The sequence below is a fragment of the Diachasma alloeum genome, unplaced genomic scaffold (genome assembly GCF_001412515.2).
Source record: "Diachasma alloeum isolate Michigan unplaced genomic scaffold, Dall2.0 Dall_scaffold_00308, whole genome shotgun sequence".
Classification (NCBI taxonomy): Eukaryota; Metazoa; Arthropoda; class Insecta; order Hymenoptera; family Braconidae; genus Diachasma; species Diachasma alloeum.
The window spans coordinates 675,035-681,486 of record NW_021680447.1 but is presented as its reverse complement, the minus strand read 5'-3'; the positions used below and the strand labels follow the sequence as shown (position 1 = coordinate 681,486).

Below are 6,452 nucleotides of genomic sequence, written 5' to 3'. Positions count from 1 at the left end.
TTTACATGGATGGTAGAATTTTTTATTAAAAAAAGAAAACAAAATTAGCTGTGTAGAAGTCCAATCCCAAAAAACTAACTCGTAATTATTATCGCACCCATTTTTTCGAAAATTTTGAAAAAAAAAATCTCTGTAGCCCAAAAATTGGAGGCCCCGGGCTATTTTAACATTTCAAACAATTATTTTTCTTGCGTTAATCATTCATTTTTAAACATATCTAATCAATCTTCCTTGCATCCACCACCCAAGCCCCAATCAGATTTCCGAACCAACGGAAGCTCCAAGAATCCGCATGCACCAGCTTCTGAGAAACCTCGCATTGAAATAATCCCCTATGAAAATTATTATTCCTCAGCCTTGTCTCTCCATAACCGTTCCCTCACTCGTGCATGAATATTGTCAGCAAAACAAAGCCATAACGATAATACCAACAATGATACGTTCCCCAGCATTCAGCATTAAAATATCGTCGATCCTTTTATTAGCGCAACTTTTCCTAAATCACAATGCCTCCATTTTTTAATCCCCATTCCCCACATGAATGCAGCATTACATCAGATACCACCGACTGAACTTTCTTCTGATCCATGAATTAGACGCAGTAAATGGAATAGTGGCGTATTGACATACGCGTATGCAGGAAGAAAAATGCGATAGCCACCGCTTGGGATTTTAATACCTCCAGTGCGTACATACACCGAATGACGAGGGAAAAAAAACCCCAATGAAAAAAAAAAAACAAAAGGGTGGAGAGAACAAGAGTGGTAAAAATGAATCGATAGGCGGAGTTTTTCGAGACGCGCCGCAAGAGGCGCTTCACCGAGTGAATCGTGTGGAAGGGGCAGAAGGCAATAGGCGGAGTCAAGCTGATTTAGAGCCGCCATTTTGTGACAATGGATGAGAGGGGGGATATGACTATCTGATTGGCTGATCTACGAACTTCTCTCCCGTCCTGGACAGGGGTTTCTACAGATTGTTCGGTTGTCTCCGACGGATACTCCAGCCACCCGGGACAAGTGCTCCCTACTACCATTAGTTTTCACCCTCCACCCCCCTCCCCCCCCCCCCCCCCCTCGCCCCTCCACTCGCCCCTCGCGACCCCTATGACAATCTCATTTCACGATTTTCCATACTGTAATTTTGCGTAATATAAGTGTATCGCAGCTCTCGCATGCCGATCTGATTTCTTCATGCCGTTTTTTTTTTGTCATAAAATATTGTTGATGATAGCAAAAATAATTGGCGGCATTACAATAACGAGGGGGATGGGGCGGGGAGGGAGGGGTAATTGAGACTAATTGGTGTCATAGGAGTAGGCAGATTTAATGTGCATTCCACGTGAGGTAGCAATGAACCCGGCGGATATTTACGACCTAGGACAATCGGTAACTCAATGCGTGTCACTTCCGCGGATCGCATCATCGGTCAGATTACCGGCTTAAGATTTGGGGATGGGGCGTATATCGTGTATCGTATCTCATCTAGATATTCAGCAAAGTTATCAAGATTAACTCTTCGCGCGCTTTTGTACACATGTGTGTTGGGTGTGTGTGTGTGTGTGTGTATCTGGCCGTTGATCTGCTTCGCGGAGACACGTGGCACTGTTGATCGTTATTTCTATGCTTAGTCTTCTTGATTTCAATCTGTATTTTTATTTTGGGATTCTGGTTCTCCTTGAGGTGGAAGGGAATGAATATGTTTCAACGGTGATTATGTCAATTGTGATCGTTAACACGTGTATTTAAGGGGGATATCTTGCGGTTGCGGTGGAGATTTTTTTTCGAGGGGTAATTGGGGATTTGATGGTTATGATGGTATCTCAATTATTGTTTTATGGGGAAAAGCTGATTTTATGGGGAATTGTGATTGGGGGGTTCAAGCGGTTTAAGGAGCTGGTGAACGTACATTTACATACATTTGTGGTTTTTTTAATTGGTTGTTTAATATTGTTGCTGGATTTGAACGGGTACTTCGTTGGCAATTGCGACTGCAGTGGCTTTCGATAGGTGAATTAAGGGGTATTTTTCGTGCTTGCGTTGAAGATTAATTGTTTCAAGTCCGGGGTAATCGGTGTTTTGATAGTTGTGGGGCTATTTTAATCGTTGGATTTTGAATGAAAGCACCAGTTGCACTTACAGTTCAAAAACATGTCATCTCCGACTTTCTTTAATGAATAATTTAATATTTTCACGTTTTATTGGCCAATTTATCTGCTATTGCAGCCGGTAATATACACACGGAAAGAGTATGAAATTAAAAAACCTATTGTTATTGTTGTTATTATTGAAATTAATAATAACTTCAAAATTTGCTTCATCTTAACAGAATTTTTACTCGTGCTAAATTATGATGATGTCTCAATTATTGTTTTGTGGGGAACAGTTGATCTTATGGGGGAATTGCGATTGGGGCGTTTAGGCGGTTTTAAGGAGCTGGTGAACATACATTTAAATACATTTGCGGTTTTTTTATTGATTATTTGATATTCTTTTTAAGCTGGATTTGAATGGATATTTCGTTGTCAATTGCGACTGCAGTGGCTTTCGATGGGTGAATTGAGGGGTATTTTTCGTGTTTGCGTTGACGATTAATCATTTCAGGTGGTGGATAATCGCTGTTTCGATAGTTATGGGGCTATCTTAATCGTTGGATTTTGAATCAAAACACCAGTTCCACTTATAGTTCGGAAATATGTCATCTACGATTTTTTAAATGAATGATTCAATATTTTCACGTTTTGTTGACAACTTTATGTGCTATTGAGGTCGATATTACACATGGAGATAATGGCAAATTAAAAAGCTTATTGTTATTGTGGTTATTATTGAAATTAGTAATAACTTCATTTTTTTTTCCATGCATTCAGTGGAGATTAATTGATCTGTTTCATGATCTAATGTAACTATCAACCTATATAAATAAAAACCTAATGTAAAAATTAAAATATATAAACAAAAAACACGGGGATCCAAAAAAGCTAAAGTAGGTAATAATCATATAAATGATTTAGATTTGAACAGTTTAATATATGATGATAAACATGGTTTCGACTAACGTTATTTTAGAGGATTTTAATTTTTTTTTAACACAATTTTTTTAGTCACAAGTACAAATGGATTCAGTGTAAACAATGGCTTGCCCGCAGGAGATTGTATATCTCAGGGTATAATAAAATGCGTTCAAATTCAAATCAACGCACATTTGCATTCTTGCCCCTCTTTGGTTACGTTTCTCCTCGCCACTTTTTCTCTTCAGCTTTCCCCAATACCTTTTCCGTCTTTTCGAGGCTATCACACCTTTTCTTTGGATATAGGAGGCTCCCTGAGCACTTCGACTTCAGCTGCTCTTTCTAATACGAAAATCCTAATTTTATGCATGAATTACGATTTCATGAATTAGCTTAGACGATTCAATTTTAATTGAAAAAAAAAGGACTTGATTTTGAGCCAAAGTAGCAGTTGCACGTCAATTCAAACATGTTTCTCCATACATGTAATTTTTGTTTTTTTAATAACAAATATAACCTTTCAAGCTTCGTGGGAATTCTGTTCACAACTGCGGTGGCAGTTTCTTATATTATACTTCGAGTGGAAATTAATTTATTCATTTCCTGAATAATCATAGACTTTCTAGTTAAGATGTTATCTTAACATAGAAACCTAAATTTTAAGGAAAAAATTATGGAATTGAACATTGATATTCAGTTATCGAATTTTTAGTCTGAAATTGGTACATTTTTTAAATGGAATCTTTATTTGTTTAGAATAAAAGATTTGGTAATTTGTAAACACAGGTATTTTTTTTGCAAAATACACTGCAATTTCAATTTTTATTCGGGATTCATTTACTCACGTGGTGGGTAATTCCTGACTCTATTTTTTCATAAAATTCTACTATCCGTAAAAAGATAATTTCGAAGAATAACATTCGAGTAAAATTACTCTCAATAATTCTACATTTTGCTGCCTCAAAAATTTTCATATTCCCAACTATCTCAGGTATTCCGTTGACACCAAGAATCTTGACAAACGAAGAGAGAAAAACTAATCTAGCATTTCATAGTATTTCATTGACAAATGCAATTACAATATCCGTTGGAGATTATTTTATTCACGTCGTGGATAATTCCTGACTCCATTTTAACATAAAATTCTATTTTACCTAAAAATATAATATCTAAGAATAGCACTCAAATAAGATTCCTCTCAATAATTCCTCATTTTCTAAAAACCCCTAGAATGAAACGAGCATCAATTTTCCACCCACGTCATCCCCATTCACTCCCCAAAAATTCTTCATACTCCCAACTATCCCAGGTATTCCGTTGACACGAAGAATCTTGATGAAGGAAGATGGAAAAACTAATCTAGCATTTCATAGTATTTCATTGACAAATGCAATTACAATATCCGTTGGAGATTATTTTATTCACGTCGTGGATAAGTTCTGACTCCATTTTAACATAAAATTCTATTTTACCTAAAAATATAATATCAAAGAATAGCACTCAAATAAAATTCCTCTAAATAATTCCTCATTTTCTAAAAACCCCGATGATGAAACGAGCATCAATTTTCCACCCACGTCATCTCCATTCACTCCCCAAAAAATCTTCATACTCCCAACTATCCCAGGTATTCCGTTGACACTAAGAATCTTGATGAAGGAATATGAAAAACTAATCTAGCATTTCATAGTATTTCATTGACAAATGCAATTACAATATCCGTTGGAGATTATTTTATTCACGTCGTGGATAAGTTCTGACTCCATTTTAACATAAAATTCTATTTTACCTAAAAATATAATATCAAAGAATAGCACTCAAATAAAATTCCTCTAAATAATTCCTCATTTTCTAAAAACCCCGATGATGAAACGAGCATCAATTTTCCACCCACGTCATCCCCATTCACTCCCCAAAAATTCTTCATACTCCCAACTATCCCAGGTATTCCGTTGACACGAAGAATCTTGATGAAGGAAGATGGAAAAACTAATCTAGCATTTCATAGTATTTCATTGACAAATGCAATTACAATATCCGTTGGAGATTATTTTATTCACGTCATGGATAATTCCTGACTCCATTTTAACATAAAATTCTATTTTACCTAAAAATATAATATCTAAGAATAGCACTCAAATAAGATTCCTCTCAATAATTCCTCATTTTCTAAAAACCCCTAGAATGAAACGAGCATCAATTTTCCACCCACGTCATCTCCATTCACTCCCCAAAAAATTTTCATACTCCCAACTATCCCAGGTATTCCGTTGACACGAAGAATCTTGATGAAGGAAGATGGAAAAACTAATCTAGCATTTCATAGTATTTCATTGACAAATGCAATTACAATATCCGTTGGAGATTATTTTATTCACGTCATGGATAATTCCTGACTCCATTTTAACATAAAATTCTATTTTACCTAAAAATATAATATCAAAGAATAGCACTCAAATAAAATTCCTCTCAATAATTCCTCATTTTCTAAAAACCCCTAGAATGAAACGAGCATCAATTTTCCACCCACGTCATCCCCATTCACTCCCCAAAAATTCTTCATACTCCCAACTATCCCAGGTATTTCGTTGACACCAAGAATCTTGACGAACGAAGATGGAAAAAGTAATCTAGCGCCGTCAGAGGCTATGGATACGAGGGTTGTACAGAAGTTGAGCATTTCGGCGGGCCGAGGGGGGGGAAGTTGTCGCGGATGGCGAGGGAAGAGAGGGGTAAGTAAGTCAAGTTAACGCCCGCGTGAGGGTGGGGCCCCAGGTGTCGAAGCTGGTCGTAGGCGTTGCTACAGCGACCCGAGTCCAGCCGAGCTGAGACGAGCATCGTCACCGACTACTCCCGAGTGTGGATGAACGTGGGGGCCTCGCGGACCCCGTGTTTTCATGCGCTTTAGTTCCGCGCCGGGTGCCACGATAGTTGCATCGATGAGTGGTGCGCGCGTGCGTGCGTTTTAAAACAACACTCATTTTTAAATTAACTACTCCCCGTATCAAAATCAGTTAAACAATAACAATTTAATCAATTGTGCTGTTTACACCATGAGTTTATGAATCACTGATCGTGTGTGGATTATGATAAGTTGAATGTTGACGGGTGATAACGCGAACCGGATGACTTTTGGAAATGACAGGCAGACCATTGGACCAGCCGTGATATATTCACTGTGCTGCATTCATTGAGATTAATCGCGTTATTGATGTCTTTTATAAACATCACAATGTGTCGTGTGTGTGTACAGTGTAGTGTATTGGTGATAACATAGTGTTTATCAACGAGAGTAATAATATAAGAGGATTCAAACTGTTCGGTTTATTGCTGGATGGGGGACTTTTAACTGAGGTAAGAGATATTTTTTTAAAAGTGATTTCATCGGTGATGCTGTTATCGCGACAGACCCCCATCTCCGTGTCTTCATATCGCGGGGGTGGCG

The 6,452-nt window shown here is 37.5% G+C and overlaps 1 protein-coding gene across 1 annotated transcript in view; it reads left to right on the top strand.

Moving 5' to 3' along the window:
• Positions 1-5,935: 5,935 nt before the first annotated feature.
• LOC107039822 (transcription factor GATA-3) overlaps positions 5,936-6,452 on the top strand; it is a 76,964-nt gene continuing 76,447 nt past the window's right edge. Inside the window, exon 1 of the mRNA XM_015259641.1 lies at positions 5,936-6,361. The gene's annotated coding sequence lies outside the window, so the exon portion shown is untranslated. The remainder of the gene's footprint in view (positions 6,362-6,452) is intronic.